This window comes from Sciurus vulgaris, assembly GCF_902686455.1.
Source record: "Sciurus vulgaris genome assembly, chromosome: 1".
Lineage (NCBI taxonomy): Eukaryota > Metazoa > Chordata > Mammalia > Rodentia > Sciuridae > Sciurus > Sciurus vulgaris.
The window spans coordinates 5,700,530-5,712,699 of NC_136461.1; the positions used below are offsets into that span (position 1 = coordinate 5,700,530).

General features: G+C 40.2%; 1 protein-coding gene across 7 annotated transcripts in view; it reads right to left on the bottom strand.

Annotated features, from left to right (window-relative positions):
* RERE (arginine-glutamic acid dipeptide repeats) overlaps nt 1-12,170 on the bottom strand; it is a 404,253-nt gene that overhangs the window by 132,289 nt on the left and 259,794 nt on the right. The window lies entirely within an intron of this gene.

A 12,170-nucleotide genomic window follows, 5' to 3' on the forward strand; every position in this document is an offset into this window, starting at 1 on the left:
CACCCCATGTCACCTCCTCACAAAGGGTGCAAATGTCTTCCTCTTTCCATTCTTTCATGCAGTATTTGTTTTTTGATTTTGTTGTTTATGGTGTTAGGGATTAAACCCAGGGGTGCTACCACTGAGCTACACTCCCAGTCCTTTTATTATCTATTTTAAGACAGGGTTTTTTTCAGCCTCCCAAGTAGTGTGGGCTTACAGGTGTGCGACACTCTGCTTCTGGTATCTTTTTTCTCCCAGGCTTTGCATAGGGCACTGTGTGCATGCTGCTAGATAAAAGAAATCCTGCCCTCCCAGAGCTTTCTAGAACTTGCAACTTAGGATCACAACTACCTGTGTTCTACCTCAGGAAAACCCTTCCATGCCAGTAACAAGGCTCTGTTTTTACAGGAACCACTGAATTTTCAGCAGAATGAAGGAAAAGGCTTTTAAAGAGTGAGAACTGATCAACACAGTGGTGCACACCTGTAATCCCAGCAGCTCCAGGCTGAGGCAGGAGGCTCATGAGTTCAAAGACAACCTCAGGAAAAGCGAGGTGCTAAGCAACTCAGTGAAACCCCATCTCTAAGTAAAACACAAAACAGGGCTGGGGACGTGGCTCAATGGTTGAGCGCACAGTACAGGAATTCAATTCCCGATACCCACCCAAAAAAAGAGTGAGAATGGCTGACAGTTACTTGTTGCCTGGACTAGGCTGAAGAGCACAATGAAACAAAGAACCCAAGAAGGGACCCAGTCCCTTGTTTACCTCCCGTGGATCTGACACTTATCCCCATTGTTTGAAGTAAAAACCACTATTTCCTTTAGAGTCCTTGGGTTCAGTACTCTTTTCTTCTTTAAACTCAATAATTCTTTTCATGAGAGCTTTGTTTTGGCAATGGTGAGCCGCAGACATGGTAAAGGAAGAGAAGAAAGTAACATGAGAGAGGAAGACGTGGTTCAGTCCTGAATATCAAAATCCAGCCAGCTGGGGAGGTAGTGCCCATCCCCCAGAACAGGTCCAACCCCTCTAATTACAAACATAAGACATTTCAGGAGCAACAATACAAAAATACTAAAGAGTGTTATGAAAATTAGACATTAGGTAGAAACAATTTCTAAAATGGTGAGGTTCTAAAAAGGACCTGAAGGAGACGAAACCAACAAGTCAGGCAAGGGCAGGACCTGGGGTAGGGGATAACCCATGCCCAGGGGGCAGGCCTCGGGCAGGGGCCAAGGCAGAGAAGAGAGGCACCAGGGCTGACTCTGTTAGCCCGCCACCTCCTTTCTTTAGAAGAATAGCATGCTGGAAAAAAAGAAGCTGGAGGCAGATGGTTTTAGTAGGTTTGTGCAGGAATTAGAAGGTTTTATAGCAAGGAATATACCAATTTTATTTTCAAATGGGATTAAGTCTGAAGAGTGAACAATGGCATACCTACTGTAGTCAGGGAATACATACAGAATAAATGTTGAGATATTTCTTAGGTCAAAGATAGAAAGAGGCAGGAAGCAACACATCCCATTAGACAAAGTAGGATGCCTCTGACAGGAAACTATCAAAACTGAAGATGAAAGGCAAGAAGTCTAGAGGGAGACTGGCCTCAGAGGTGCAATCCCAGTTCTCCGCCTTGATCAGACGTGCTGCACCTACTGCCCCGGCCCCTCCTCAACACACACCTATCAGACACCGCTACTCAGGAGGATGGGGTAAGGCCTAGTGGTAGGGGCCTGCTTTACTGCAGGAGGCCCAGCAAAGGAGGGAGGGACGCTCTAATCTGGGCGGCAGCCTGGGACTGTAGAGTACAAGTGCTGAGATTAAATTCATACTTTGTGTCCTCAAAATCTGGTAAATTACCTTACCTGCCTGCTTCTATTTATACACTTAGCACACATTAAAAGTTCCTTGGCTTCATGAACATTTCTAGACTACTAACATGTAAAATTTAACAACCTAGAGAAAGTAATACTTAAACATAATACCAACCAAAAAAAATATTCTTTTTTTTTTTTCTTTTTGGTACCAGGGATTGAATCCAGTGCCACTTAATCACTGAGCCACATCCCCAGTACCCCACCTTTTTTGATGTTTTATTTTGAGACAGGGCTTCACTAAATTGCCGAGGCTTTCTTTGAACTTGTGATCCTCCTGCCGCAGTCTCTGAGCCACTGGGATTATAGGCATGCGTCACTGTGCTTGGCAGGAAATATTCTTAATCTTCATTATGATAAACTCACTACATTTTCCCTCATACTAATGCAGCAATTTTAAAAAATTTGGTCTGAGGACTATTTTATACTCATTAAATGACCAAGCATACCAAGGACTTGTAGTTTTGAGAAATTATAAAATATTTGTTAACTTAAAAATAGCAACAAATCAATTAAATAGTAACAAGGATAATATATATAAAACAGCAAAAATATAAGCACTGTTTTACAATGCTGCAAATCCAAATCTTGTTACTATTTGACTTCACAGGAAAGCAGGATTCTTTTTTCCTTCAGTTTGCTGTAGTAAACTGTTTTGTCTAAAGTATATTAAGAAAAGTTAGCCTCACACAGCTATGTAACTGAAGAAGGGCAGAATATACCTTGACAGATTTTTGACATTACACCAAAGTTCAACAAGAGATTTTTTTTTTCCTTCCTTCCTTCCTTCCTTCCTTCCTTCCTTCCTTCCTTCCTTCCTTCCTTCCTTCCTTCCTTCCTTCCTTCCTTTCTTCTCTCTCTCTCTCTCTCTCTCTCATTCATTCATTTTTTTGGCACGCTCCTTCTGCCTCCTGAGTCGCTGGGATGACAGGCGTGCGCCACTGCTCCAGGCAAGAGATTTTCTCGAAGGCTTATGTACAAAGTGATTCTAAAAATTTAACAGAAGCCAGGTATGGTAGCACAAGTCTGTAATCCCAGCTACTGAGGAGGCTCAGGCAGGAGGATTGCAGGCTAGAGGCCAGCCTCAGCACTTTAGTGACACCCTGTTTCAAAATAAAAAATAAAAAAAGATGGGGATATAGCTCAGTAGTAGAGCAGCCCTGGGTTCAATCCCCACTGCTGTAATCTATCAGTCAATAAAAACTTAATAATTTTTTAATTAAATTAAAGGTTTCTTTTGCCCTCTGAATGGATCTTCTAACTCAAACATGATTTTGCAATGTCATGAATTATTCTATGGAAAATATTTCTTTGCTAAGTTTTATAAACCTTCCATATATTGACAGTTTGTTATACAATATTTTTTAAAAATTACATTCATTAATATCACCATCCACAGTCTAAGAAAAGCCTTCAAAGTACAGAGAAAATGTCAGGCTCATGGTGATGGGGCCAGGATTTTTAAATTTCTAATTTTTACTTCAAAGTTCAAATCTTAGCACTGGCAAACATCAGTTGTTTCCTTCAAATGACAGTCTATCCTTCATTCATTGTCAAGTTATCTCCACCAAATCCCCAAGTCTAAGGCACCACAGTTTGTCAGTGATTCTTTCAAACAGAAATGGGTTCCATGAAAACAATGGTCAGTTCAGCTTCCAATTCAAATCACAGGAAGTCTTCCTCAAAACCACCATCAGCCTTTGGTCTGCAGAACACATTTATATCCCTTCCCATTTTCTTGTAAAGTACTGAAGAAACAGGAAATCAAGGATGGAAATTTGATAAAAATTAATAATCATTTGGGCATGGGTCACAAATTCAAAGCCAGCCTCAGCATCTTAGTGAGACCCTGACTCAAAATAAAAAATAAATACTGTGTATATATACCACAGTTTCTTTATCCATTCGTCAATTGAAGGGCACCTCGGTTGGTTCCACAATCTAGCTATTGTGAATTGAGCAGCTATGAACATTGATGTAGCTGCATCACTGTAGTATGCTGATTTTAAGTCCTTTGGGTATAAATCAAGGAGTGGGATAGCTGGGTCAAATGGTGGGTCCATTCTAAGTTTTTTGAGGAATCTCCATACTGCTTACCAGAGTGGCTGCACCAATTTGCAACTCCAACAGCAATGTATGAGTGTGCCTTTTTCCCCACATCCACGCCAACACTTATTATTGCTTGTGTTCTTGATAATAGCCATTCTAATTGGAGTTAGCTGAAATCTTAGGGTGGTTTTAATTTGTATTTCTATAATTACTAGAGATTATGAGCACTTTTTCATATATTTGTTGATCACCTATATATCTTCTTCTGTGAAGTGTCTGCCCATTTCCTTAGCCCATTTATTGATTGGGTTCTTTGTATTTCTGGTGTAAAGTTTTTTTTAAGTTCTTTATAAATTTTGGAGATGAGTACTCTGTCTGAAGTGTGTATGAAAAAGATTTTCTCCCACTCTGTAGGCTCTCTTTTCACATTTGCTAGTAAAAGGATGGAGTTTGAGAATATCATATTAAGTGAAATAGGCCAAGCCCAAAAAACCAAAGGCAGAATGTTTTCTCTGATAAGTGGATGACAATACGTAATGGGGTGGGGGTGGGGGACTTTGGATGGTGTAGAGGAAAACGGGGCAAGAGGGGATGGGGGAAGGAAAGATAGTAGAATGAGACAGACAGTATTACCCTATGTATACGTATGATTACATGAATGGTATGAATCTACATTGTGTACAAGCATAGAAATGAAAAGTTGTACCCCATTTGTGTACAATGAATCAAAATGCAGTCTGTAAAAATAAAAATTTAAATTAAAAACAAAATAAAAATAAAAAAATGAAAAGGGCTGGGGATGTGGTTCCATGGTTTAGCACCCCTGGGTTTAATTTCCAGTTCCATAAACAAACAAACAAACAAACAAAACAAATAAGGAGGTCCAAAGATCACACTTTGGGAAGCACTAAAATTCAAAAGACCCCTAATCTACAAGATGCCATGCTATCTTCCATCATCAAGGGGAGTGGCTAACATCTAGGCACTCGCCTCCTGCTGTAGATGCTCTGTGGTATTCTCTTATTTCTAGGCATTATTTATGTTTCGACATTACCAAAAGCATTAGTATTGTTATTCCAGAAATTCGGGGCTCATTCTATTCTGTATTCAAAGCAGCAGAGTCACCGAAGAGATTTCTGCCTGGGTGTACAAAGCTGCACAACTAGCCCAGTGAGGCAGGGGAAGTATGGCAGGGGGAAAATCCAGAAAGGATGCTTGCTCCAGTCACCAGAGATGAAGGGTACTCCAGGATGATGCAGGACACCCGGCAGCACACACATCGTTTCCCCTGCCTCAAGGTCCGTACATACACTACCTTAAATCCAGGTGTATTATAATTATATGACACACACACAAGCACAAAAAATAAGAGAACTATCGCTCATGAGGTACTTTTATATCCCAGGTATACATTATTCCAATGACAACCTTATTCCAATGACAACCCTATAAGACAGTATCTCCACTTTATAGATAATAACAATACTAACTGTCACACTAACAAACAACAGACTTATACATTGAACACTTACTATGTACTAAGTGTCACAAGCTAATTTCCTTACATGGGGCAGGTAATGAAGCCCAGTGATAAACTGCTTGCCTAGCAAGCACAAGGCCCTTGGTTCAATTCCCAGAACTAAAAAAGAAAATATTAGGCAGCGGGCAGGGAGTCCCCACCAGGGATTGAACCCAGGGGCACTTAGGCACTCGGCCACATCCCCACCTTTTTTAGGTTTCATTTTGAGGCAGGGTCTTACTAAGTTGCTTAGGACCTTGCTAAGTTGCTGAGGCTGGCCTGGAATTTTGTTCCTCCTGCCTCAGCTTCCCAAACTGCTAGAATTACAGGTGTACACCATCAGGCTCAGTTCCAAAAGTAAATTAAAAAAAAAAAAAAAAAAAAAAAAAAAACCCACACACACATACATATTTTCTTACCTACTTTTAAAATCTGATTTTGTAACATAGGGGCTACTGTAATCAGAAAAAAAAAAAAAAAAAACTGAAGCCTTATAGAGTTGTCTAAGAGCACATGGCTAACGAACTGAAGTTTAACTGACTCTAAGTCATAGCTCCCAATTGCACTCCCATAGTGACTGATTAATTTATAAAACCAAACAAACAATGATTACAAATAAAAGTATGAGAATACATAGACTTTTCTCTATTTTGGTTCTATGTTATTACAAAATAATCTAAAATTTCCTTTAACAGCACTGAAAATCATGTTGAAAGAGAAACCGATTCAAGTTAAAAGGCTAAGGTTTGTGTAACATTCTTGAAATGGCAGAAATCACAGAGCTGAAGAGGAGCCTCGTGGTTGCCAATGGTCAAGGAAGAGGTGTGCTGGGGAGTGTGCAGTGCCAGGACAGTTGAACCCTGACCACAGTGGCCACTGCACTAGCCATTTAGGTGACAAGCTGGCACAGAAGTGTACGCACACCGTGTACTATTGCCAATTTCCCATCGTCATATGGTATACTACTGGTATAAGATGGAACCACTCGACAGTGTCTTCGCAAGTTCTTGTGAATCCAAAAATTTTAAGTTTTTAAAGTCACAGGCGGAAGTAGATATGAGAAAGCTGAGTAACAAAGACTCCCCCAGTTCTCCTGCAGACATCTGAACCGAGAGGAAGTGATGACATTCGAGGAGTGACTCCAAGTCCCGCACTCCCTCCCCTTCCTGTTTCCTAAGGGTTCAGGTCACAGTGCTACCATTTTGAAGATATCCTTAAACTGTGGCTCAGTCTATACAAAGTGAATTAAGAACTGTTGCCATCCTTGCCAGCAATAGGAGGCATTTCTCTGTGTAGCTAATAATAAATAATATATGTTTTTTAAAACAGTTGAGATTCAGCTTTCATTATTCTACAAATTTTCACTTAGGAATATGTTAAAAAAAAAAAAAAAGTCCCAGAGGTCAAATCATAACAATAACGGTAAGTCATTGTGTTTATTTCTTGAGTATAAAAAAATAGAAATTCATTGTATATGAAATCTGATACAAAAGAAACCGATGTAACAAAGCAGTATCCATAGCAACTACAACTTAATATTTCAGTCCTCTTCAGCTGCAGTGGATTAAATAAAATGACAAGATGTTCCCTTTGAAAAGTAACCTGTTACCATGGAAACATTTTAGTCTAAGAAGTAAACAGAGAATGGACAGAAAGGAGTGGAGAGCCTGCAACTGAATATCAAAAAGGGAGCAGCTCTCTGCAGAGATGAGAAGGCCATGGCCAGACGCAGGGGCTGCCCCAACCCAGGCTTGCCCACAGAACCTGACGGCATCACGACAATCACCAAAGAGAGGAAAGGGGCACGGGGCAACAGTCTGTGAGTGCTCACTCAAGATGCTCAAAGATCTTGAATCTCCTGGGAAGAGGAGGGACAAATGCTCCAAAGAGAAGACACAAGCAGAAGCACTGCCGTGACCGACCAAGAGCCAGAGCTAAGAGAACGGAGGCCTTTCACAGACAGCTGGCATGACATCCCACTGTACCCCAGAACTGACCCCACCCCCAATCCTGGGGACAGGACAGCCACAGTGAGTGAGTCCTGTGGCCCATTCCCAAGGGGTTGGAACTGACAACTCACAGGTCAGAGACTGGGCAATCTTCCCTGTTCCTATCCTACAGATCTTGAGAATTTGATAGTAAATAATTCTTATCTTTTTCATAGGGTGTTACACTGAGAAGGAAGGCTGACATGACATCAAAGCAAAGAACACTAGAACCTCTACTTAGTAGCCCATTTAGAAAGTGACCACAGAAACAGTCTGAGAGTCCAAAAAAAGACAAAAGAAAAATCCCACCAAATTTTAAAACCAAAGAGCAATTCATTAAAATCACTTATTTTTGGTGCAAAATCTCATTTTAGGGGATGAGGAAAATGAGGATGACAGGAATAAAGAATAAAATAGTATGCTGGGTTTCTCAATAAAGTAGTATGCTAGGTTTATCCAGCATTATTGCTTACTTCTAAAGCACTTATTAACAAGTTCAAAATTTCTTTTAAGGTCGGATGTAAATCTTTAAAACTCATCCAAATTTTGTATTCATTCCATAACACATTACCATGTATTTCAAGGTAAAGAAAAATGTCACTGACCCTGCTTTGTAAATCCTATTGGGATGTCCATGACAGTGGCGACTCACTGCTGAGCACTGTCACATATACTTGAATCTAAATACTAAGGTACAGGAAGAGGGCACAGACTGCAGAGTCAATGAACTGAATGAATTAACTTTTCAATACAAAGATTCTGTTAGCTCGTGTGTGTGTGTGTGTGTGTGTGTGTGTGTGTGTGTGTGTGTGTGTGTGTGTGTGTGTGTTGTGGTACTAGGGATTGAACCAGAGTTGCTCCACCACTGAGCTGCATTCCTAGAACTTCTCATTTTGATCTTAAGACAGGTCCCCTCAAATTCCCCAGGCTGTCTCGAACTTGCAATCTTCCTGCCTCAGCCTCTCAAGGAGCTCCAAGTATGATGTTGAGGACGTGATTCAATTTCTCTGAGCCTTGAGTTTCCTCATCTATAAAATGAATTTCATAGTGACCATTTTGCAAGGTTGCTACAAAAACAAAACATGATCTACAGAAAGAACTAGGCACAGTGCCTGTTACATGGAGGTCATGGCTGTTACTGGTAACGAGTGAAAATGGGAGCTCATCCCTCTCATGTGTTCTCACAGCACCACTTCTCTCCCCTCCCGCAAGTATCACAGTTGTGAATTCTCGGTTTTGTGTAATTATTTCTTTCAGTGGCTGTGTTGTCCTCCAGATAAAAAGCATCTTGAAGGCGGGAAGCAAGCCTGGCTTCGGCTCACTACTGTATCTAAGAGCCCACACCTCTCACTACATATATTTTGAATAAATAAAGACTCCAAAAAATCTAAATTGACTACTGTTCAGTCACAGACAGTAAAATATTTGTCATAAAAATTAAGATAGATAAGTTGCTTGTGACAGAAGGCTAGCCCTCCCAGCAAAATTAACCTGAAAACAGCACTGATAAACTGACAGAAAAAACAGCCTGCTTTCAAAAACAAAAACAAGAACATAAAGAGAATCAGTCAACAACTGAAAAGAGTAAATGTTTCAAACTCATATGCAACTACAAAGGTCAACACAGGTAAATTTACCCAAATCTACAATCATAAAATTCTAAATTTTCTCTTATGTAAGGTTCCTGAGAGGCTAGCTAATCGAATCTAATAGCTTTATAGAAGAAACCAAGGCCTGAGGAAATAAGAGTGCTCTTCTGAGAGGTCACACTGAGTTCAAAACAGGATTCCAGGCACCGAAGCAGCTCTCCCACAGGCTTCTCCTAAGTATAATTCAGAGTCCACAACTAAGAAACTAAGGCACTGACAGAGGAATAATGAGAATTTCCATGCTGACAATAAGCTGATAATGGCCTCCATACACAATAATGTGTTGAGTAATTTCAGGAAAAAATGGTTTTAAAAATTTTCAAAGGTGAGAAAGATCTCTAGAAGTGCTGTAAGGGTCTTGGCTCCATTGTCTGCATTTCTTATCTACCCTATTTCTCCATCACTGCCATTCTGTGGTAACATTCCAAGTACTTGGCAATGACATATAACTCAAGTTATCTCAGGCTCCTCAGGGCTTTCCTTTAATCACCTGCTGCAAAGATGGAAATGGCGTAAGGACTGCAAAGCTGCATGCACATAAATATCCAGCTCTTAAAAAAAAAAAAAAAAAAGAAAGAAAGAAAAGAAAAAGAAAAACCCCCACCACAACTGCAAACAATTTATAAAGCAGCAGTCTTTGAAGATTAAGCCGATCTTCTGACCAAAGATGTTGCTGGCTTTTCTGTGCATTGAAATAAAACTACATAATAAACCTGAATAGTGTGTTCCAGAAAAAAGAGACTTTGGACCAAGTAAGCAGGTCTACAATACAAGTCTAAAGGTCTCTTTGTTCCCACTGGGAAGACTGAAATGCTATAAAAAGTATAACAAATCTCTCTCTCTCTCTCTCTCTCACACACACACACACACACACACACACAACACACGTCCTGGAGAAAGTGGTAACATGCTGAATACGCCAAATATTACAAAAATATGAAAGCACAGTACAGCTTCTTTTAAGAACAAAATTTCAAGAAGTGTAAAGAAAAACAGTCAAGAATAAAAAGAGAGTAGATCAGTAAATTGTGGTTAAACATATTGGTAACTAACTACCTTAATTCCTAAAATAATTTTAATACTGTTTCAGTTGACCATAAGCAATAAAGATGCTGTTGAGGTAATCTTATACGAGAGAGACCTAGATCTTTGAATGAATAACAAAAATGTATTAAGCAACTATGTGCCAAGCACTTTCCTATTATTTTCGTCTCATCTTTACAACTTAGAAATATTTATCTCCATATGATCCATGAGAAAATGGAGGTTCAGAGGCATATAAAAAGAAAAGAAGCATGTGCCATGTCACATGTAAAGCAGTATACAGACTCTAACTTGGCTCCCAATCCAGCCTTTCCACTTATCCTAGGTGACGTTCCCTTGTGAACTTATTCATGCCAAAGACCCACTTGCCAGGCAGTTTACTGGGAGACAAGACCATAAAAACACACACAGTCCTCAGAAACTTCAAATCCAATGGAAAAGACAATCAGACCATCACAAATAAATGTACAGTCCACAGACATTTGACAGGTATGATCTCTAATTATCCTAGATGATTTAAAATGAACTGTTTTACTTTAGACTCAAGATACCACAGGGTATACAAAATGAAGAGTTTTCAATCTGTTTTAAACACAAATCCATCTGCCTGTATGTGCCCACATTAGGTAATGCTCAATTCAGATGATTAGCAATTAACTGGACTTATCCAAGAGAAGACTCATGAATACACACAGCATTACAAATATTTCTTTAGCGTTTAGATAGTTTCTTGTCTTCTCTCTTACAAACTGTCAGACGTTTGTTTCATAGTATTGGGAAAATATCTTTTGATGAAAAGACAGCTTGGTTCAGTAATGACCAAAAATTAAAATGGAAAAGGAAAGATGAATTCAGAAGGAAAAGGATCGGGAACAAAAAAGAATTGGAGAACCACAGACATTGTAGAAGTCAGGTCCTGGGTGTCTCAGAGTTCTCTAGATCATCAGTGAGCACATTAGGTGGAGGAATTGCACTATGAGATTAGAAATGATGTGTCAAGGAGACACAATCAGCTTTCTGTCAGGGACCACACCACATTCGCTGATGGAGGAACACTGCAAACAGAAAACACAACTGTGGCCTGATTCAAGAGTCTACCAAGATGACACGAAAAGCTGATAAGACAATGATCTAGTGCACTTCTATGTGCCTTCCGAAACATACTTTCTATATTCTCCCACATTTCCTGAAACTCTGAAGTGTCTCAGGAAGGGAACAATCAGCCAAAATGCAACTGACTAGCATCTTTTCAATGTTTAGCTCACACAGACCCCAGAGGTCCTCCCAAACCAAGACAGTAACTTCCACATGCTGTTCCCTCACCTCTGCCACAACCACAGAAGCAATGAATCCCTGAAGCAGGAGATGGGTGGTTAGCGAAGAACATTCCAGAAATATAAGAAACACTCTGGTGACTTACTTTACTTTCAATGTGAAATAGGAAAAAAAAAAAAAAAAAATCGACTCAGCTACAGAGGGTGTCCAAGATTAGAGTCAGTGAAACGGGTGGCTGCACACAAGCTCCATGAACACAGGTGTGTACCAGGCCCAGTCAGGCATTTGTACAAGCAGGAGGAAGCTGACCAGAGCTGGTCAGCTGTGGCACAGCTTCCTGTTCACATTTTATTTGCTAAGTGTAAAGGAAGTTTAACACGTAGACACCCAACAAAAGACAAGATCCCACTCTTCAAGTCCGAAACAGCAGGCCTTCATGGAGCTCACGTGTACATGACCAGAGTGCTACTGTTTGGTTCCTCTAAGCTAGAGAAAGGAGGAATGTTTTAGAGAGAGAACGGAAAGGAAGAATAAAAGCTGCTTCTTTTTTCCTTTCCATCTCCCTTTTTTCTTGTTTCCAGTACTCAGGATTGAACCTAGCAGCAATTTTACCACTGAACTCTATCCCCAGCCCATTTTGAGACAGGGTCTTGCTAAGTTGTGGAGGCTGGCCTTGAACTTGTGATTCTCCTGCCTCAGTCTCCTGAATAGCTGGGAAAAGGTGCTTCTATTTCCTTTGTTCTTTTCTTTCTTTTTTGGGGGGCTACCAGTGATTGAACTCAGAAGCACTCAACCACT